Source organism: Lutra lutra, chromosome 14 (assembly GCF_902655055.1).
Source record: "Lutra lutra chromosome 14, mLutLut1.2, whole genome shotgun sequence".
Lineage (NCBI taxonomy): Eukaryota > Metazoa > Chordata > Mammalia > Carnivora > Mustelidae > Lutra > Lutra lutra.
The window spans coordinates 18,738,952-18,762,786 of NC_062291.1; the positions used below are offsets into that span (position 1 = coordinate 18,738,952).

The window sequence follows — 23,835 nt, forward strand, 5'->3', positions numbered from 1 at the left end:
TCGGGCTCTCTGCTCAGCAGGGAGCCTGCTTCCCTCTCTCTCTCTCTCTGCCTGCCTCTCCGTCTACTTGTGATGTCTCTCTGTCAAATAAATAAATAAAATCTTTAAAAAAAAAAAAAAGAAAACACAATAGGCCTCACTTACACCTTTAAACAAACTGTTCCTTCAACTTGAGTAAACATGTTGATCACAGAAAAAAAGCTAAATTACCAAAAAATGTATAAGTTTCCCAGAGGCTTAGACGTGTACACACATTATTTGGTGATTCCTTTCATTCAGTCTAAGAGTGGATATAGAAATAATTATAGCTCAGCTGACACACGCGTGTGCCAAGGAGACTCACTAGGATTAGGTCACTGAGGAAAATTCAACATGTGAAGGTCCACAGTCAGTCGTGTAAATCACGCAACCCACGCACTTACTCCCACCCCAGCCGCCAAGCCTTCCAGCTACTGCAGGAGACCGAGTAGTATGGGCTAAGATCCAGTCTGGATCTCAGACCCTCTGCTTAGCATCACCTAACCTAAGCTTTCAAGGGAGCCCAATTCTCTGGGTAAAGCCCTCCCACAGAAGCATAAGCATTCCCAAGGAGCTCTGTGCCACAGTGTGGCCACAGGGCACTCACTTCCACTTGAGTTCACACAGTCCCTTCACGGATGGCATCTAAAACACTCTCTTTGGTCAGGGTTTTGTGTCCTTGCACTATTCGTACAACTGACAACACCATTAATAACACCTGTAAAACTAAATGTTACTGTAAACAATTTACCTATTGGATATATTTATTTAATGTGGTACTTGACTAAAAAAGAAATTGAAATCGTTCCGAAAGATATGCAAAACACCTTAAGAAATTAAGCAATGCATCTGAGCAGAGGCTTGGCACCACCTGAGAAAGCTTAGGTAGTGGAAATCTAGGTCGAGAACATTCTTGCCAAGTCACTAAAGTCCTTTCTAACTCAATTGTATCCTTGTTCATCTGTCCTATAACAGCACCACCAAAGTGCACCAATGGCTCAAGGAGAGAAGCAGATTTCCTTTCTGTAAATCTGGACCCAAAAGCTACCTGAACACTTTTAAGAAATCACTAAAATACGTTCTATATTTTTATGGTTGCCCATTTTACCTCTAGTGAGAGTTGTAATGGCCTCATCTTTATTGGTCCACCTTTGAGCACACGTGGAGCACTCAAGGGTTCGAGAAGGTGTCTATGAACAACACTTACCCTCAGGGCAGAGAACAGAGAACTGTTGCCTACGAGTGTTTGTGTGGGAAACGTTGATCCTGTGCTAGGGATATGGATCTATCTACCATACATACGTGCATATGCTCAACTCCAAACACATCAGTTCGTGTTATCAGTAATTCCTCAATAACAAGCTATTTACACCATATGTCTTTGAATGCTCTGAGATAGACAATTCGTTGAGAACTTACCTTGAACTATAAATAGCAAGAAACTTTAGGAACTGAAATTTATCTCTTTTCAATTATTGTTTCCAGGCATCCGTGCACTCATTAACAAAATGGAATCATAATTAAAAAAAACAATGTCTCGTTTCATGAAAAATTATGTGAAATTTATTGTTCCACAGGAATTTTTTTTTTGTATTTTTTTTATTTTTTATTTTTTATTTTTTTTTAATTTTTTTTTAAATTTTTTTATTTTTTCAGCATAACAGTATTCATTATTTTTGCACCACACCCAGTGCTCCATGCAATCTGTGCCCTCTACAATACCCACCACCTGGTGCCCCAACCTCCCACCCCCCACCCCTTCAAAATTCTCAGATCATTTTTCAGAGTCCATAGTCTCTCATGGTTCACCTCCCCTTCCAATTTCCCTCAACTCCCTTCTCCTCTCCATCTCACCCTTAGCAAACTCAACACCCAAAGAACAAATAATCCAATCAAGAAATGGGCAGAGGACATGAACAGACGTTTCTGCAAAGAAGACATCCAGATGGCCAACAGACACATGAAAAAGTGCTCCATATCACTCGGCATCAGGGAAATACAAATCAAAACCACAATGAGATATCACCTCACACCAGTCAGAATGGCTAAAATTAACAAGTCAGGAAATGACAGATGCTGGCGAGGATGCGGAGAAAGGGGAACCCTCCTACACTGTTGGTGGGAATGCAAGCTGGTGCAACCACTCTGGAAAACAGCATGGAGGTTCCTCAAAATGTTGAAAATAGAACTACCCTATGACCCTGCAATTGCACTGCTGGGTATTTACCCTAAAGATACAAACGTAGTGATCCGAAGGGGCACATGCACCCGAATGTTTATAGCAGCAATGTCTACAATAGCCAAACTATGGAAAGAACCTAGATGTCCATCTACAGACGAATGGATAAAGAAGATGTGGTATATATACACAATGGAATACTATGCAGCCATCAAAAGAAATGAAATCTTGCCATTTGCGACGACGTGGATGGAACTAGAGGGTATCATGCTTAGCGAAATCAGTCAAACGGAGAAAGACAACTATCATATGATCTCCCTGATATGAGGGAGAGGAGATGCAACATGGGGGGTTGAGGGGGTAGGAGAAGAGTAATTGAAACAAGATGGGATTGGGAGGGAGACAAACCATAAGTGACTCTTAATCTCACAAAACAAACTGAGGGTTGATGGGGGGAGGGGGTTGGGAGAGGGGGTGGGGTTATGGATATTGGGGAGGGTATGTGCTATGGTGAGTGTTGTGAAGTGTGTAAACCTGGCGATTCGCAGACCTGTACCCCTGGGGATAAAAATATATGTTTATAAAGCTGTAAAAAAAAAAAAAAAAAAAAAAAAGAAAGGATGAATACCCAAGTTTTGTAGCAACATGGACGGGACTGGAAGAGATTATGCTGAGTGAAATAAGTCAAGCAGAGAGAGTCAATTATCATATGGTTTCACTTATTTGTGGAGCATAACAAATAGCATGGAGGACAAGGGGAGATGGAGAGGAGAATTTTTTTTTTTTTTATTTGACAGAGAGAAATCACAAGTAGGCAGAGAGGGAGGCAGAGAGAGAGGAGGAAGCAGGCTCCCTGCTGAGCAGAAAGCCCGATGTGGGGCTTGAACCCAGGACCTGGGATCATGACCTGAGCCGAAGGCAGCGGCTTAACCCACTGAGCCACCCAGGCGCCCCTGTTCCACAGGAATTTAAATAGGCTTTATGAAAAATAAAGCTACTGTTAGAAACATAAAGCTTCATGTTCACTGAGATATACTCAACGCAGACATCTTACATATACAGAATAGTATCTTTAGCACTTTTACAACTTGAGTAGATTTTTTAAAAATTGCAGCCCTAATGGCTGACAAGGGAAAATTATTTCAACTCTTCATTTGCTAAATATTATAAATCTACCCACAAAACTGTTTTGTGTCACCTTTATGGTTATGTTACAAAATATAACATTGTAAAAATATTGTTATTTTTAATATTTTAAAATACTGAGGTAACAAATATTTATGGAGTGTCTCGTATGCCATAGAATTGTGATAGATACTGTAAATATACTGGTGGTTGAAAGAAATGAGTCCTTTATCTCTCTGGAGCCTACATTCTTCTAGGAGCAAAAGGATTTTAAAAATTGGCAGATATATATATATATATATATACACACACACAAATTATATATTTTCTCATAAAATATGAGAAAATATATAATATTTTATATACATATATACATATGTATATACATAGATACATACTATATTTTTCATAATATATATATTATATTTTCATAAAAATACTATATTTTTTCATAAAATGCAAATTATAATTATGTATTTCATCTTTAAAAGTATTTGTTTTTCTGAAATATAATGTTCCATTTTTAACTGAGCCCTTTAAATAAAAATTTCATTCACTACTATCTCAATTTAAAAGACATTATCCGGTGCCTATTTCCATAAATTTCTGCTTCTAATTCTATTTCCATGGATTTAAAATATTATTAGACCACTAAAATGCATTTCTCCTTACTTTTACTGAAGCGACTGTTAGCCAAATTTTATCTTAATTCCAGTTTTTTTACTCCAAAATTCCAAAAGCCATTTCTTCTGCAATCAAAGCACAAGCCTCACTTCAGAAACACATAAAAGAAAATTGATTTCCATCCTGAAAATGTCAAACTTCTGCCTATAATACTCAGCTATGGTTTTCTGAAACGGCAAAGTTCAAAAAGAGCCATCGACCTGGTGGCCCTTTGACACATAGTGATGGATGCCACGTGTCTCCTGCTTTACTGCTAGGACATCCTCTCCAAGAAGGAGGTGATCGATGAGGAATAATACATTTAAACTGGGAAGAAGGTTTGCTTGTTTTAACGCATTAAAAGAGAAAATACTGGCATTTCACTTCTCTGGGGAGAGATTTTATATACACAGTGATTAACTCTTTTTTCTCTCTCTCTCGGGTCAGACAAGGCTCTGTATGTAGCTCATGAACTTAATTAAGGGTGAGAGACAGATGTAACACATCACTCTTCTTCCAAGCAAAAGATATTATATAGAGGATACAATTTTAAGAAACGTGTAACCACTACTCACCCCGGCGTCTTATCCTTCTGTCAACCCTGGGTTTGGCAACTTCAACTGTTTTGAGTAAGGGATGATATTTCCATTTTCCTGTAGGATAAAGTTACTGATCAATGTCACATTAAAAACAAAGACTGTGTTCAAGCGCAGAACACAAACAGCAACTCATTTTCTTGCATATTATACTCATGTTTGCAACGAATTAATGCATATTCTGATGAGTAAGTCTTTTTTGCAAGAAGCTGCTTCCTGCTTAAAATCTAACTGTATGAATGTGTTCATCATATATGTTCCACGTTATATTCTTTACTTAAGAAACAGAAAATCACCTGCAAATTTTTATGCCATTTAACCAGAGTCCTAATAAGGAATCACAGTTAAATTCTCCTTCATTGACACTTCAAAAGTACAGTGTTTTGTAATATGGCAAACAAATTGAAGGCAAATAAGGACAACTATATGGATCGAATGTACTTTGAAGCCTACACCAAACTTAACTTCCAAAATGATATACCACATCATTATTACCTTGGGTTCACAAATTGTGCATCTCTGCTTTTTGAAAGGAGAAATGGATAATTTTAGGATACTGTAGTGCAAAATCTTAAGACATTTTATTCCTATTGGGTTTTAATTTTCCTCACAGTTGAAGAGAATGTCTTAATTATTTATCACTCTTATAGTTCCACGGTTCAAACTGTACTGAGTGTGTATGTATCAGGAAATAGGCACAGAGATGAAAATAGGTGTAGTTTGTTTCAAACACTGAAACGGGTTTTCTTGAAGCTCCCCAGAATATAAGGAAAACAGACACACTTAATTTATAGAAAAAAAAAAATACTTGTCTCTCACAAACTCTGTGAACTACTGAATACATGGAAATAAAAACACATAAATTTAGATAGTGCTTCTAAAATTATTTACATTTAATAGTAGCAAGTAAATAGTGTCACAAGAAATGTGAGAACTATGAAACTCTAGGACATACCATTGAAATTTGATAATAATGTGTTTTATGAATATATAAAAAAATTTTAGACAAGTTAAAAATTAAAAGAAATACACAAAAGCCAATTTTTACACCTCTTTAAGGATTAAAACATATCTGACTTTAAGGACAAATAAATCGGAGAGTTTTTAAAATTAAAAATATAAGCAGCATATTCATCTATTTTTTTCACAATAAAATGTAAGCTTAGCATCCATATTTAAAATATATCATTGAATATGGATGGAGTTTAACAGGATCTTCACTGCCCTCCACCTGCCCACTCGGCCTTCTTGGTGGCATCGGAACATTTTTGTACAATTCTAAGTCTCTACAGAACACATTTGGAAAACTCTTGACATAGATGGATCCCTAACATACTTTAAGAAGAGCTATAAAAAGGAATATTGCATGGACTGAATAAGACTGAGTTATTCAGTTGATTTGATCAACATTGGCCATAATGAGAAGACAATTATTACAGTGAACTCCTGACTGTACTTGGGCTCTGAGTATAGCTTCCTTGGAATACTTCCTTTGAACCAGAAATACCTAGATTTTCTGTAGGAGTGTCCTATGTTTCTGAATAGCTGCTGAACCCTCAGTTAGTCCCATTTTAAACAAACCATTTTATTTTTCTCTCGTTTTTTCTTTAAATATTTTATTTATTTGAGAGAGAGTGCATGACTTGGGGCAGGGGGCTGTCAGAGGGAGAGGGAGAAGCAGACTCCCCACTGAGTAGGGAACCTGACTCATGTCTCGATCCCAGGACCCCAAGATCATGACCAAGCTGAAGGTAAATGCTTAACTGACTGAAGCACTCAGGTGCCCCAAACAAACTGATTATACTGTGCTTTGAGTTTATTTGGTAACACTTTGAGTTGCTTACCATGATTCCTGAGTAACAATTATATACATTACAAAATATAGCAGAGATTCTAGATGATGTGTAGCATTTAATGTCTCCAGAGTGTGGAAACAGAAGATGAATGAAACAGAAGTTTGTATAATTTCATTATATGTAAAATCTAGTTATGTAAAAAAAAAAAAATTCATGTGTATGTGCATATATTTAATCATTATATTTCTCAAGACCAAACAATTAAATTTTTACTTTTTTTTTAAAGATTTAATTTATTTATTTGACAGAGAGATCACAAGCAGGCAGAGAGGCAGGCAGAGAGAGGAGGAAGCAGGCTCCCTGCTGAGCAGAGAGCCCAATGCGGGGCTCGATCCCAGGACTCTGAGATCATGACCTGAGCCGAAGGCAGCGGCTTAACCCACTGAGCCACCCAGGCGCCCCAAATTTTTACTTTTTTAACACTTATATCACCAGTCCTACATTTGGGGAGTTATAAATAAGAGCTTAACAGTATGGTCCTCGCACAAAAACAAACACATAGATCAATACACATTATAGAGCCCAGAAATAAACCCATATCTATATAGTCAATTAACCTAAGACGAAGGAGGCAAAAATATACAATGGGAAAAGATAGTCTTTTCAACAAATAGCATCGGGAAAACTGGACATAAACATGTATAAGAATGAAACTGAGCCACTTTCTTATATCACACACAAAAATAAACTCAAAATGGATTAAAGACCCAAATGTGAGACCTGAAACCATCAAAGTCCTAGAAGAAAACACAGGCAGTCATTTCTTTAACATCAGCCAATCACAGAAGCATATTTCTCGATAGTTTGCCTCAGGCAAGGAAGACAGGAGCAAAAATAAACTATTGGGACTACATAAAAATAAAAAGTTTCTGCACAATGAAGGAAACAATCATCAAAATGAAAAGACAACCTTCTGAATGGGAAGATATTTGTAAATGACATATCTGATAAAGGGTAGTATCCAAATATAAGAGGAACTTCTACAATTTAACACCAAAAATAATGATTAAAAAAATAGGCAGAGAAGCTAAATAGACTCTTTTTCCCCAAAGTAGACATCCAGATGGCAAACAGAAAGATGAAAGATGCTCAACATCATGAGGCGCCTGGGTGGCTCAGTGGGTTAAAGCCTCTGCCTTCAGCTCAGGTCATGATCTCAGGGTCCTGGGATTGAGCCCCACATCGGGCTCTCTGCTTAGCAGGGAGCCTGCTTCCCCCTCTCTCTCTCTGCCTGCTTCTCTGCCTGCTTGTGATCTCTGTCAAATAAATAAATAAATAAAATCTTAAAAAAAAAAAAAGATGCTCAACATCACTTATTATCAGGGAAATGCAAATTAAAACCACAATGAAATATCACCTCACAGCTGTCAGAATGGCTAGCGTCAACAACACAAGAAACAGCAGGTATTGGTGAGGATGCAGAGAAACTGGAACCCTCTTGCAGTGCTGTTGGGAATGCAAAGTACCGTAGCCACTCTAGAAAACAAGATGGAGGTTCTGCAAAACAGAACTACCCGAGGACCCAGTAGCTCCACTAGCACGTATCTACACAAAGAGTAAAAACACTATATGAACTCCTATATTTATTCAGCATTACTTACAATAGCCAAGATATGGAAGCAACCCAACTGTCCATCAACAGAGGGATGGATAAAGAAGACATGGATGTATCTACAATGGAATACTATTCAGCTATAAAAAATGAGATCTTGCTATTTGCAACAACATGGATGGGCCTAGAGGATACTACGGTAAGTAAAGTGAGTTGGTCAGAGAAAGACAGATACGTATGATTTCACTTAAGTGTAGAATCTAAAACATAAAAAAATAAACAAAAAGCAAAAATAGACCATAAACACAGAGAACCAATGGTTGTCCAAGGAGAGGTGGGTGGGGTTGGGAAAAATGTGTGAGGAGGTACAGTCTTCCAGTTATGAAAGGAATAGTTTACAGAAAAAAGGTACAGCACAGGGAATTTTGTCAATAACACTGTAATAGCATCTGTGAGGACAGAGGTCATACACTTGGGGTGAAGGCATAGAGAAGTTGAAACACAATGTCGTACACCCTAAACTAATGTCACATTGTGGGTCAACTATACTTCAGTTAAAAAATAATACTAATAATGAATCAGAAGTTATCTCTAGATTGTATGATTTCAGTTAATAGTTCGTACATCTTCAAAAATTGGGAGGTAGGGTAAAGGTAGCATCTTAGCTTAGTTCCAAGTCCTGAAGTATTTCATTTTCTGTGAATATTAAAACTTAAAAGTAAAACTATTTTCCTAGGTTGATACTTCAATAGGACCCCCTCTAGAGTTCTGTAGAGTACCAAGAATGAACCCAGGAGTTTCTCCCTGTTTTGGACTTCCCAATATCAAGTGGAATAGATACTATAAGCAGAGATTCTATTTATCTACAGAATACAACCCCACACAGCATTTTGGAGACAAGTTACCTGAAGAACTCAAATTATGTGTGTTTTATAAAGTCTTATTTATGATTAGCCTGTATGACATAGTGGGATAGCATTTAATCAATAAGATGTGTTGCCCAGCTCTTTAGCACTGTCACCAAATACAAGTGTCTACAAGTGTAGACAGATTTATGGTGTGATCTAACTGAACGACTTGCTTTGCTATGATCATGACTGAACAATGAAGCATTTGGGTATTTACTAAAGTCAAAGGCTGTGTGTTTAAAAAAAAAAAAATTTTAGTCCTGAAAATGTCATCTACAAAAGGGCAATGCTTTGAATTTTGAAACTAATGTAACCATAAGAGAAGTATAAGTGGATAAAAACATGAAATTATGTGGTGTTTTGCTGTATGAGAACGGATCTCTGTGTGTGTATGACTGACTGCCAATTGCCAGGTAATTTTTTATTAAACGAAACAAAACAAAACCCTCAGGTATGAAGTGAAAATAGTAGAAAAGATTCATATAATTAACTGAACACTACAAGTACATAAGGGTAAGAAAAAATAATAAGAATTCAATAATACTTAGATTTACTTTGCTACATAAATACTGTTATCAACCATCAGTATTCATGAAACTGTACAGAAGTCAAATCACACAGTTCTTTGATTAGGCACTGAGGGAATTCTATGCCCTGAGACCACAATGTTAAAATTTACTGTTTCTCCATCTACCATTTGCCACCCCACATTCCTCTGTTCAAGCTGGCATCTCAAATTCCTACCAGCTCCTATGTTGTCCCTACTCTCCTTTTTTATCACTGCCCCAACTAAGTCATTTAGCTTTGTAGGTCTGCATATGCTAAGCCCTGATGGGCTAAGGCAGAGGGATAGGTGGAGAGAAAAGAGTTTAAGTAAAAAGCAGGGTGTCAGCCCCTGTTCCTATTTGCCTGTGACAAAGTTCTTTGCCTACCTACAAGCTAATACACTAGTTTATGAAGTTGGTATGTTGGAGCCAGTGAATTCTAAAATGTTTTGCAGATCTGTGATTCAAGACCATGCTATTTTTTTCCCCAAGACCGTGCAATTTCAAATCAGAAGTAGACACTGGCTTCAACTCAAAAATTAATAACGGTTGGTAATGGGTTTTGATATGATTGAGGATTTGATTGCTGATCTGGGAGAGAATGCTGCATTCAGGACTTAAAATGGCTGAGTGGTAGTGATCTGTGTCACACAATTGTCACATCTATGGAAGATGGAACCAGAGAGGAAAAGAAAGAAAATGATAAAGAACCTTTTAGTGGCAGAAAGGACCTTCTTGAATCCCAGTGATAAGAGCCATTTAAATTTGAGAACTATTTTGAATATTACACTTCAAACCTTTTAGGGATGATAACATAAAGTCTTCCCAGTCATGAAGGAATGGATTTTGTGATCACTTACCTTCTAAAAAAAATCGAGAGTCTCAAAAAAAAAAACCAAAAAAAAACAGGCTAAAACACCAAAAATATTGCTTTTGTTTCCTTAAAAACCCTTAGAAAACTGATTTTTAGAGACATAAGTATTATAAAATATATACTGCCAACATACATGCCAATATAGTCAATGAAGGATAAGTTTCTATTTTGGAAAAAAAAAAAAACACCAGTATAAAATTAGGAATTTTATTGACTAAAATAATACTTCATTATAAAAAGAAATAAGCCAGTATAATTATCAGTGTCATTTCTTTTTTTTTTATCAGTTTCATTTCTTAAACCTCAGTACCTGTGTAATCAAAATATTGTGATTTTTTTTCTTTTCAAAGTAAGAGTATAAAAGTGTTCAAATGGACATAGTTTTTGATTTAATAGTTTTAACTTAGTCAAAGAGAGGCATAATAACCCAGAAACAGCTGCTAGGTGAACAGGGTTTTGTTTGGGACCAAAGTGATTAATATATGACTTTGCAGAATGCTTGAAGACTATTTTGCATAACAAGATGCTCAATGAATGGCCACTTCAGAGCATTTGGATATTATAAATCATTATAATACCAGTTTGAAATCTAAAAGGCCTTCTAATACTCAGCATGCTACAATAACTCCATGAAATTATTTTTGGCATAGTTCAAGAGTATGCCTCTCGCCATTACTTTCTCCTGCTGAGAGAGCTCACACAGAACACATGATTCTGTAAGTTATGTTTTATAGAATATGTGTGGTATCATTAAAATGTAACAAAAATAAGAAAGATGCAAAAAGGAGAGATGGAGCCTACTATGGGCATTAAGATAAAGGCAGGGTTTAAATATATGTACTATTAAAAGAACTTACTTCTTTTAGGTTGTCTTTGCTTGAGAAAGCTTTCATTAGAAAATACATTGTTTTCTGCAAGTTGGAGATACTTTCACAAGTTTTAAAAGCCTTTTAAATTCACAGATCTACAAAAAAAGATTTGTCTTATGCAAATATAGGCAACAGTCAGTCTGGGAAATCCTATTTCAGAGACCCATAATCAATGCTCTCATTCTGCATCCAGTTTGTGCTTTCTCATAGAAACAGTCATAGGGCTACACTGGACAAATGCTGGGAAAAGATGTGAATTCTGTAGATAATTGATTATGCTTCATGGCAATACAAAAAACCATGGAATCCATGGCTGTATTTTTAGTGCTTTTCTTTACCTCCAGTAATCCATCCAATCTCTGTGTCTAATCTCAGAGCCCTGGTAAGACATCAGGGAACTATATGATGTTAGTGGGGAAGGTGATGAAATAGGAGTAAGTTTCCTTTTATGGTGGAAAGATCACAAATTTGCACTGGCATATGTAAAGGGATGGAAGAGACTGTGCAGTCACCTTTCTTAAAGAGTGGCAGTACTTTGCATGCCAGCTACCTTCCTAGATTGATCTAGTCTCCCAGAAAATCATAATCGAATTAATTAAACAAGGAGGCTGTTAATTAGACTGAGGCTGAAGTGGTTCAAATGTCAAGGCAGCCCATGGAGTGAACCCCCAGGCTGAGCCGTAAAGGCCTCCAGGTAATCAAAATGCTAAGGACCACCAATCATGAAGAGTCAACCGGGCTGTCACGGATAGCCAATCGATAGTGCCCTGACTTTGCGCATGCCTTTTCTCCATCGGACGCTATTAAAGCGCCGGTCCGTGGAGCCTCCAAACCATTTCGATCTCGGGCTGCCTTTTGCAAATCAATAAATACTCGAATAAACTCCATCTATTTAATATGCCTTGGCTTATCTTTGAACGAAAGTCCCAGGACAATTTGTAAATACAAATGTGGTTGAAGGTTTGCAGGAGCTGGATCTTCTTAAAAGTGCTAATTTCGTCAAGCTATATGTTGCTTTGATCCATTATGTAACTTTTTAATATGCTATGTGTATATATATCGGTTATTTATTTTTTGTGAATTTCCTTTCTCAGTTTGTGGTGTCCTTTGAAGAGTGGCCGAATATGCCCTTTGAAACTATGCCAAGTTGGCATAAGGATTCTTTTGAGATAAAGGCACTTAGAAAAGCTGCAAATGTAAGAAAAACACTCCAACCTTCCTTTTCTTAAAAGCAGGAGATGAAATGTCCACGTGACAGGTATCCTGCCTGTACCAGCAGGGAAGCAACATTCTTACCATGCACAAAAGGGAGAAGTGGGGTCAGACAGGAGTCTCCACCAGCTGACCTTGTTAAAACAATTGCATTTGTCTTCAGCCTCTTCTCCTGACTTAGTTACTTCTCCCCACCTGCCTCTTTGTTCAGCCCACTCCCACAGCAGGTAGGTATCATTTCTCTTTCACTTTTACTTCTTCTGAGGGCTATTGTGTTGTATAAAACTTATATAAATGTGTATTATTTTCTCCTAGTAAACTGTTTTTTGACAGTTTGATTCTCCAGCCCAGCTGAAAAACCCTAAAAGGGTAAATGCAAAAATCTGCCTTCCTTATACCTTCATCTTGTAGCATTGGGCATAGACATTAAATAATGACACACTATAAAGTCTCTCATTTTCCCTTTGCATTTATTTTTCTTCCTTTAAATTGAAAACTTATTTTAGCACAGAAATTTGATGCTTACTTCTATTTATTTTTATATTACAAAATCTGCACCAAAGTTTTTAAAATCCGTGTGAAACTGATTTTGATGTAACGTTAGTGTTAATGGGTCCCAAAGTGAATTATTACTTCCAAAACTTTCCTATTTCACACTTTGCACTACATTTTGTCAACCCATCCTGGAGACTTAAACATCCATATTAAAGACAAGTATTTTCATCCTTTTTACAAAAATAGAACTGTATTCTCAAATCCTTGCTAATGGAATGTTATTGTATAATTATTATTGAGCATCATGACCGGTAATTTATTTTAAAATTGATCCTTGATTATTTTAAGATTTTATTTATTTACTTGAAGAGAGAGAGAGAGCATAAGCAGCGTAGCAGCAGGCAGAGAAGGCAGAGGGAGAATCAGGATCCCCGCTGAGCAGGGAGGCCGAAGTAGGACTTGATCCCAGGACCCTGAGTCATGACCTGAGCCGAATGCAGACACTTAACTGACTGCAGTTTTATTTTTAAGGTACATTTTGGTTTGGAATTCATATGAGAAATTGTTTTATATGACACCCAATTAGAATTAAGTAATTCCAGTCAAAATCCTTCAAACATCTCCACCTGAGCTGACATGTGGAAGACAGAAAGAAGAGTGGAGATCCCTGTTCTTGGAGAGTGTCTGTCTAGGAGATCAGCAGGCTCCAGTCCTCACAGAACTGTAACTTAAGGCAGAATGTGAGAAATCACCACAATACCATGCACCCCTGAAGAAGACATGCAGCCAGGCACGAGGTCAGGAAGAGGTCAGGAGAAGGCTTCAGAGAGTGCCAGGAGTTTGGACAGGACTTGAGCAGATGAGAAGGGCAACATGAAGAGAGAAGTCAGTAGCAATAAATACCAAAGGCAGGAAAGAAGACACTGGTTTGATGGCCTTTCAAACAGTATGCTTTGGCTCTTGTCGTATAGGCTGTGGAGGGTGGGGGATAGATCCTCAGGCTCTAGACCTTTGAGGCAGGAGATTTCCAGGTGATTTTTTCTAAAAAGAGATGCATCCATTTGCACTTTGGAAAACTGAGCTACTGGTACAAAGATCCCTTATAATGGGCGGGGAGAATGGTTAAGAGGCAGTTGCATTCTGCCCCATTTATTCAACTGTTCCCACGTCCTGCTGTGAGCCAGGCATCGCTGAGCCCCCTACCCACAGAGAACATACAAGGCACAATGCGGGTAAGATGAACCTGTCATGAGTGGTGTGTGAAGCTGTCTTTCTAACATGACAAAACACACACACACACGGAAAGCACAAGATAATAGATTGTGAAATCTGCTGCACGTTTATAAAACTGTCTTCATGGCAATGACATCGTGGAAGTCAGTCAAATGCCACATTGCAAAAAGTACATCTCACCTTTCAGTCCCAAGGTTAACTTCCCCGTGATACAGAAAAATTAAAAAATAAAATAAAATTCCCTGTAGATACGTTAAGAGTAATTCCCTCACAAACAAATGGGCAAATGACACATTTTCCTCTCCCTGTCTTACAAGATTGATAAGATGCCCCGGTTTACCTTTTCTAGGTACATTTTTAAAACCTCTTAAAGTGTCTTCAGTAAACACTCATCTGGTGACTATTCTAGAATAGGTTTACATTTGTCCATGGAAAACTTTGTTGTCTGGCTGCTAATGCCATATTATTGTGTAACTATTCTTGAGTACTTATATTCTAGTATAGGGGAGGGAAACACACCCACTCAGAAAAATGTAAAGAAAAAACTGTGTAAACTTTGAAGGAAATTGGCTTTTAAGAGATTATGCCAGGGCCTAAAATAGAGACTCCAATTAGGAACTGGGACGTATGTCAGATTTTGTGGCAAGGTGGAGTGCTCAGATGAGGTCAGGTTTAAACGGAAGCCTAAAATAGGTGAAGAGAGGCACCTTGGTAGCTCAGTCAGTTAAGCATACTCCTCTTGGTTTTGGCTCAGGTCATGATCTCAGGGTTGTGAGATCGAGTCCCACTTTAGACTCTGTACAGAATCTGCTCAAGATTCTTTCTCTCTCCTGCTTTTCCTATGTGGCTCTGTTCACTCTCTAACAGAAATACATAAATCTTTAAAAAAATAAAATATGTGAAGATGAAAGAAGTTTGGGAGAAAGGCCATTTCAGATAGCAAGAATAAGACAAAGTTAAAGTCATGCTGGGAAGAAAAATAAATAGTCTGAAATTTTATGACTTATGATTCACTGGGTTTGGGTAAGCATGTTTGTGTGTGTGTGTGTGTGTGTGTGTGTGTGTGTGTGTGTGTGTTTAATTCCAAAAGTTTAAAATCATTTAAAAGGAGTGGTTTCAAAGAAAAGTTTGACATCATAGTTTTTTTGTTTGTTTGTTTGTTTTTGGTAGAAAGTCCTTGGATAGACAAACCTGATAAGGCAAGTAACAAAACAAAAACAGTAATAGATATTACACAAAAAGATATATTCTGTTATTGTAATTACTTCAGTTCCTAAGTGGTATTTAATATTATTTTTGTAGTAATTAAGATACAAACATTAGACAATATTGGGTTAATCAATGTCTTTAGCTTTGATCATCAAATGTGTTTTCCAAAGTAATTGACTGAGTTCCATTCAAACTATTTAATTTGCACTCTTATTAAAACACACTAATTGATCCTTTTTTAATTTACGGTGATACTGCATTATGTCTGTTTCTGCAATAAAAGGGGCACCTTGAACTGTGCCTCTGTGTGTATTCAAGTCCTTATTTGCAAGAACTTGATCATTGCCCTTTGTCATAGGTTAGTTTTTAAGGACTCTTTTTAATTTATTGATGATAATTATCTGAGAGTACTAATCTTTAAAAAAAATGGTAACATTCAAGGTAGACGGCTAAAATTTGAGGAGTCTACATCAATCCAAATGCTTTTTGTATATAAATGCATATGGGGCATGCTAATTCTTTCTATCATTTCTATCATTCTATCTAGTCTATCTTTTATAAATTACAATAAAATTTTGAATACAGTGTTATTGAATGTATATACTTTGTCTGCCACCCCTCACTGGACCTCAGTCTATTATGATCTTGCCTTCATTGGCAGCACTGTCCTTCCCTTCAGAGTTCTTTTGTGAATGAGGGGAAGGTCCAGAGTTTGGGCATGATGAAGTAGGTCTTAGGGGCACATAACAAAGTCTGGCAAAAAACAGAACATCTTTGGCATTGAGAGTGTCACGTGATTTTCTAGCATGGAGGTACTTATTGCATATGCAGGTTCCAAGGAAGTATATTGGAAAGTTAATGATGCTGCCATGTGAGATATTCTATTTTTAGATATTTAAAAATAGAATAAAACAGGGGCGCCTGGGTGGCTCAGTGGGTTGGGCCGCTGCCTTCGGCTCAGGTCATGATCTCAGGTCCTGGGATCGAGTCCCGCATCGGGCTCTCTGCTCGGCAGGAAGCCTGCTTCCCTCTCTCTCTCTGCCTCTCTGTATACTTGTGATCTCTCTCTGTCAAATAAATAAATAAAATCTTTAAAAAAAAATAGAATAAAACAAAATGATACCAGGGGCACCTGGGTGGCTCAGTGGGTTAAGCCTCTGCTTTTGGCTCAGGTCATGGTCTCAGGGTGCTGGGATCGAGCCCCACATTGGGCTCTCTGCTCAGCAGGGAGCCTGCTTCCCCCTCTCTCTCTGCCTGCCTCTCTGCCTACTTGTGATCTTTCTTTCTGTCAAATAAATAAATAAAATCTAAAAACAAAACAAAACAAAACAAAAAAAAACAAAATGATTCCAGTAACAAATGAGTAAGTACAAAACAAACAACCTGCCTTCAGGTGTAAAACTACCCTTTTGTCCTATGTCCCTTTATTTACCATTAAGATACATGCATTATCTGATCACCCAAATGCACACTTAGACACACATATGCTTGCACATGCACACAACGGAACACGATGGTCAATAACACACATCCAGGAAAAAATCTTGGCTGTGTCCCCAAATGATTGCAAACTCAGCTAATTTACTCAACTTGTTTTCACTTCTTTTATCCATAAGCAGATCTGTAAAGTGCATCCTGCCTCATGCTCTTAGAGAGGTAAATGAATTGGTGTGTGGGTCACCTAGAACTGTGCCTGATAGATAGCAATCTCTAAGTCCCATTACTACGGCTACTATTTAACAGTGAAAAAGTCTGTGAAGAGAAGACAGGAGAAAAACTGGGGTTTTCTTGGGAGGAGTGAAAAGATTTAGGTTTTGTAGAAATAAACTGTGTTCAGCAAGTTGGGAAATTATTTGGCAAAACTCTGACCCAGCAGACAAGTAAAAAAGTCACTAAGGTGGGGAGCACTGTGGTGAGTCCCCAGGCCAGGAACAACCCCCACCCCCAGCATGCACAGGTGTCTCAGAGGGGGCTGTGGTCTGTTCACCACCAGCTGTCAGCTTGAGAAGGGAAGCAGTGGACCTGGCAGGCCTCCCAGAGGAGGGAGGAAGGGGAAGGTGATGGGAGGCAGGCCTTCAGGGCCACATAGTTGCTCAGGAGGGGAAGCACCACCCCAGGAGCCCAGAGGAACACGGGAGGGCCATGGACCCACAGGACCCTTGGTGCAGGGTCCTATGCAGTCCTATGACCACTGTTGAGGCTCCAGGATGATCATTCCCCCAGCTTGCTTGTTCCCCAGCCCAGCAGACACCATGGGGACAGCACAGCAGCCTGAATTCAGGGTGCCAGGCCCTCCTGGCCAGGGGCTCAGACTCTAGACTCTCAGCTGCCTACCCTGGGAGGAGCCTTCAGTGCCAGACTGGGGTCCTTTTCCCAAATGCATAACCCACTGGGCCTTCATCAGAGTTGTGAACCTAATCTGAGAAAGCTAGCATCGCATCTGCCGACTAAGCAGGGATGGAGGCCAGTGTAACTATAGGTCTAATCCAGAGCAGAGCTGTTGGCAGAAAAGGAGACACCTGGGGCAGGTGGGAAAGCAGTGCTGGGCTTTGCCCTTTCCTGGCTGATACTCTGGGCCTGTCTCTTCCCTTTCGCCTCCTTGGTTGACTCTGCTGAAACTGAAGTCTCTTGGGGGTGAGGGAGCAAGATCTGGGGTCTGCTCAGGCAGGAATCCCCTCCACCACCCCACGCAGGCCTTGCCAGGTGCAGCCTTGCCCATGGGGGGACAGGGAGCAGGATCTGGGGTCTGCTCAGGCTGTACCTGCAGGTGGGGAGACCATCTATCATGCTACCTTCCTCAAAGTGCCATATCCATACTCTCATCTGATTTCCAAATGCATTATGACATATAGACTTACTGTGTATTTGTATCATTGTGCATTATATTGTCAATAGTACATTGTACAATGTATTATTGTCACTGTTTCTAGTAAAGCCATTTATCTAATGTCAAAATCTTTTAAGTTATAGAATTAGTATTAGAACCCTATTCTTCCCATTCTGAATATAGGTACATCCTACAACATTTGTGATTCAGAATGCCCCTTTTCAGAAATATTGGCAAACGTTTTAAGGAGCAGTAACAACATGATGAATAGCACGATACACTGATAAAAAATTACATTAGCTACTTCCAAATCATGACATGCATTGTAAGTTATCATTGATGAAATCAGAAATCTGAGACAAATTATAAGATAACCCCGAAACATGTATACATTGTGGCTTTTAAAGATTTTATTTATTTATTTATTTATTTATTTATTTGAGACAGGAAGAGAGAGGGAGCATACACAGGAAGGACACAGGGAGAGGGAGAGAGAATCCCAAACAGGCTCCATGGTGACTGCGGGGCCTGCTGCAGGGCCCAATCTCATGACCCTGAGATCATGATCTGAGCTGATACCAAGAGCCGGATGCTTAACCGACTAAGCCACCTAAGTACCCCAACAATGTGACTTCTAAAACAAACACCTAATAAAATAACTAAAAGAAATAAACTCAAAAACTAAAACAAAACAAAACAAAATCAAATCTTTACCTAACAACAAGAGCAAAATCTAAGTTTATATATACATATATATATATATATATATATATATATATATATATAAGTTTTAAAAAGATTTTATTTATTTATTTGACAGACAGAGATCACAAGTAGGCAGAGAGGCAGGCAGAGAGAGAGGAAGGGAAGCAGGCTCCCCGCTGAGCGGAGAGCCCAATGTGGGGCTCGATCCCAGGACCCTGAGATCATGACCAGAGCCGAAGGCAGAGGCTTTAACCCACTGAGCCAGCCAGGTGCCCCCTAAGTTTATATTTTTTCTTTTCTCATGGAAAAAAAAAATGTGACCTATACTATCAAATGCATGGCTGGGGTATCATCAGTTTTTAATGAAGTTTATTATCATTATGTCTGGGAAGACCTCATTTTCTGTTTGTCCTGGGCTGTCCTAGTTTACCCCTAGTTTTCTTGCATCACTTTGATCTGTCTGGCCTTTGTTCCAGAATTTTCATTTTTAACAAAATGTCCCTCTTAGTAGTTAGACAAAAACAAGCCAGGATTATTTTTGGATAGCTCCTCAATTTTGGTTATAGAGATAAAAGACACATCTCTCTTTTCGTGATCCTTTATTTCTAGAACAAGATAATTCCGGCCAAGAGTGCACACCTAGCACCTATGCCGTCCTGTGCTAGAAAGAAAGTGGTCAGAGCTTGTGTCCAGCATCCCTCCCCCACCCCACCGTAGTCCCCAGCAAGCTGAGGCACAAGGTGGTGGCTGGCAGGTCAATGGGAGGAGGACAGAGTTAGATAGTTTGGGTGGAAGTGAGGTGCCTATAGGAAATGCTAGTGCATGTTTCTTCCTGTAGAGCTCATATTGAGCAGTCCTTTACTGTTTGGTGTAAATCCACAATGAATGGTCATCTGCTATTTTAGTATTTTAGTGCTGATTTCATTTTCAGCCACAAACCCCATCTGCAGCAATGAACAGCCCATGCCCCCCAAATGCAGAAAGACTGATAAGGTAAATACTGAATTTCCATTTCTCAAGCACGTCGATATTAATTGCACACAATGCTTCATTGTTGGCTTTTCCCATGTTTAGCACTGGCTATGTGGAGAGCAGAATGAACAGACAGAATTGCAGGAGAAGCAACAGCATGAATTACAGAGGCAAACAGCTTCATTAACAAGATTGTGCCCTGAGACAAAGATTTGACACAGGAGATATATTTACACACCATGCAGGAAGCATGACCTTGTCTTCAGATCATATGACTCAGCATTACAATGCAATTCAAGACTGCGTCACAGGCACACCAAAAGTTAAGCTGTGGATACTGGCTCCATTAATAGATAAGAATTTCTATCAAATGATGCCACTTTTATCAGATTTGTCAAATAGAAAATGAGTCCAATGAATTTCAAGAGTGGGTTATTTTCATACAATTCATACATCAAAGAGAATGTTTTAGAAGTTCCTTCAGTGGATTTTGAAAAAAGCTAACATTATTCATTCAAATAGAAAGTCAAATAATTCAATATATAAAGTAAAATAATTTGCTATTGTGATAATAATATGAATTAAATTTTTAAAGCAATAAATTGAGAATCAACAAATTAGAAGTGCACTTAGAAGAAAAGGTGTCTAAACCTAAAATTTTGCATATATATGCAGAGATAATAAATTAACAAAAAGTTTTTTTGAACTACAAATATTTGAGGCAAATGTCTACGCAGTAGGCAGTATGGATGTTGTCTTTTTGCAGCTCTTCATTAATCAGAGATTAGAAATGTTTGAGCCTTTGCTGAATTGCTATGTAAAATAACACAGATGTCCTAAAACAATATTTTATCTTTCTAGAAACTAGTACTCTAAAATGTGGCTGCATTTGTTCAAAAAAATGATCTTTGGAATCTTTATCAAAATCTTTCAGAGAGTATAACAACACATAAGTCAACTTTTGGAGCTTCTTACAAATTATAGTTATTGACAATGAAGATTGCAAAGAAGAAAGGATTTATGAAAAAGGCCCTAGAAAAGTATGTTTTGATGGAACAAGTTAAAAGAATGAATAGGGAAAGAATAAGATTTTATTTTGAATTCCGTAAATGCTCTTTAGGATACCTTATGGAAAGAATCTTTCTGAGGATCTTCATAAGGTTTCTGGTTTGTTGTGTTTTTTTCCCAGGTTCTATATTTGGCAAAACATTCACAAAAAGAGGTAACATACGTTGGCTTTTGTTACATAAAACTATGTTTATAAAGAAGTCCTCTCCATGGAGGAAAAGGACAGTGCCTGGAAGATGATTTGGATTGCAATATGGACACGTTTTGATATTAAAAAAATAACGTTGGGATTATCCTTCAATTAGTGGAGTTTATGTGGAGCTTACCTTAGAATGTGTAAAGAAATGATTTTCTCAATTACAAATTAATAGCCTACAGAGAAAAGTCATCAAAGACATCAACAATGTCATATTCACTAGGTATGGAATACTACTGAAGGCTGAAGGCTATTTTAGCAAATAAATTAAAAATTGAGACAATGTTGAAGAAATATGTTATTAGGGAGGGTTTGTACTATGGTGAGTGCTGTGAATTGTATAAAACTAATGATTCACAGACCTGTACCCCTGAAACAAAGAATACATTATATGTTAATAAAAAAATTAAAAATAAAAATTTAAAAAATTTAAAAATGTAACATAAACATGACTTTAGAAAGATCTAGAACTAAGGGATGGATTCAGGTACTTCAAAATGCATGAAGAGTCATTCTTCTGTTATATTTTTATATTTAGATGAAAAACACAAAGAGAATTGCTTTTTGTCTTTGCTTCATGGATGTAGATACATGTTCATTTTTTAGAGTTTTATTGTCCAAAACTTCTAGGTGTAGTTCATAAGTACAGTACATTTTACAATGATAAAATAAATCCAGTTGGTAAATACAGAGAAGTGATCATTTTTGTCCCGTGTTACACTCTTGGCTGTGCCCTTTTTGGACAACTTCTATTAAGGGATCATTTTAACTCAGTCTCTCAGCTGCATCCTGGCAGCTGACAGAGCACCTTCAGAAACACTATAGCTACAGAAGAGTCATCCCATAGGTGTACCTACATGTCTTCACCAAGAATTATCAACTTTTAATATTTTGTCATTTTTCTTTTCTGAATATGCTTATACACATACACTCTTTTTTTCCTGAAAAATTCAGTTAAGGTGCTGACATCACAGCACTTCGCCACTGGTCATTAGGATTCCTTCGTGCCCAGAACTTCGTTGTGATGTTTAAATTAATCAAGACTACCTTCTGGTATAGAGTCATTAAAATAATGTCAGCATTAAAGTTATAATTAGTAAATCATAATCACTTTTGACATTAATAGATGAATGCATTATATTTTTCCTATATTTGATTAATAATTATTGAGAAGCTAGTATGCCACTTTCTCTTTTTTTAACAAGTAAAGGACATGACAGTCGAAGTCCAACAAACGGAGGTCTTACAACCTAGTGAGCTGTGACAGAGACAGAGGAGATAAAGTAGTAACAATAAATAAAGTAGTGGACAATATGTCCTGAAGCGCTTCGAAGAGACAGAGATGAGGGCAAGTTAACAGGCAACCACTGAGAGCTGTCTCAGATAAAGGGCAGAAGGCAGGCACTCTCCGGAGCTGCATTTCACTCAAACTCCAAAAAAAAAAAACAGAAGTGTTGCCCATGTGAGTATCTGTAAATGGAAAGCTACAGTCACAGGAAACAATTAAAAGCAAAGGTTTCATGGAAATGAAAGTTTGATCGAGGTACGGTGAGAGGATGATGTAGTTTGAGGGCAGAGGAGGATGGAGAACCACAGCGGTGCCAGGCTGGATGGGACGACACAAGACCTTTAAACAGCATGTGCAGCCGTGGGGTCAGTGACAGCCCACCGACTGCTGTGCCTAGCCTATGAGCCAGCAACATTTTCTGTTTTACATTTATTAAGATTTTATTTATTTGACTGAGAGAGCTAGCGAGCACAGAGAGAGAGGGTGAGGGAGAAGCAGACTCCCTGCTGAACAAGGAGCCTGATGGGGAACTCGATCTCAGGACCCTGAGATCCTGACCCGAGCTGAAGTCAGATACTTAACCAACTGAGCCACCCAGGAGCCCCTCTTTACATTTTAAAATGTTTGTTAATTAAAAAAAAAAAAAAAAACAAAGAAAAAGAACATGTAGCAGAGACTGTGTGTGGACCACAAAGTCTAAACTGTCCTCCCCTTTCCAGAAACAAAGAGGGCTTCAGATTCAAGGGATTTTTGAGATTTTAGAATGAGCATTTGAGGGTGGAGGGTCACATGACATGACTCACATTGCATGTTAGTCTAAGGGTTGCGGTGAACATATTCAGCAGGTGGGCAAAAGCAGGGGGGTCTAGTGTCTGGGCAACAGGTGGTGATGGTCAGGTGTACGGGGCAGAGGAGGAGCGGTGGGACACGGGCTGGATTAGGGATGTAATAATGTGAGGTGAAGCCAGCAGGGTTTGCTCATGGATAGGTATGAGGAAAAGGAAACAGTCAAGGATAAATCCTCTACTTGTAAACTGAATTACCATGTGGAGGTTTTTCTGAGAAGGGAAATGCCTACCATGTAGTTTTTTTGTTTTTGTTTTTGTTTTTTTGTTTTTTTTAAAGATTTTATTTATTTGCTTGAGAGACAGAGATCACAAGTAGGCAGAGAGGCAGGTGGAGAGAGAGGAAGAAGCAGGCTCCCTGCGGAGCAGAGAGCCCGATGCGGGACTCGATCCCAGGACCCCGAGATCATGACCTGAGCCGAAGGCAGCGGCTCAACCCACTGAGCCACCCAGGCGCCCTGTACCATGTAGTTTTTGATAGTGTTCAGGTCACAGATGATTTTTTTTTTTCCCTCTCTTGAACTAAAAAGAAAAAAAGTCAGCTGCTATGGTAAATGAATGCAGCAAACGTTAACAGTTACAGAAGTGATCATCTTTCTT

At 38.3% G+C, this 23,835-nt stretch overlaps 1 protein-coding gene across 1 annotated transcript in view; it reads right to left on the bottom strand.

Moving 5' to 3' along the window:
* PCDH15 (protocadherin related 15) overlaps positions 1–23,835 on the bottom strand; it is a 1,821,443-nt gene that overhangs the window by 1,338,920 nt on the left and 458,688 nt on the right. Inside the window, exon 2 of the mRNA XM_047702331.1 lies at positions 4,561–4,638. The gene's annotated coding sequence lies outside the window, so the exon portion shown is untranslated. The remainder of the gene's footprint in view (positions 1–4,560; positions 4,639–23,835) is intronic.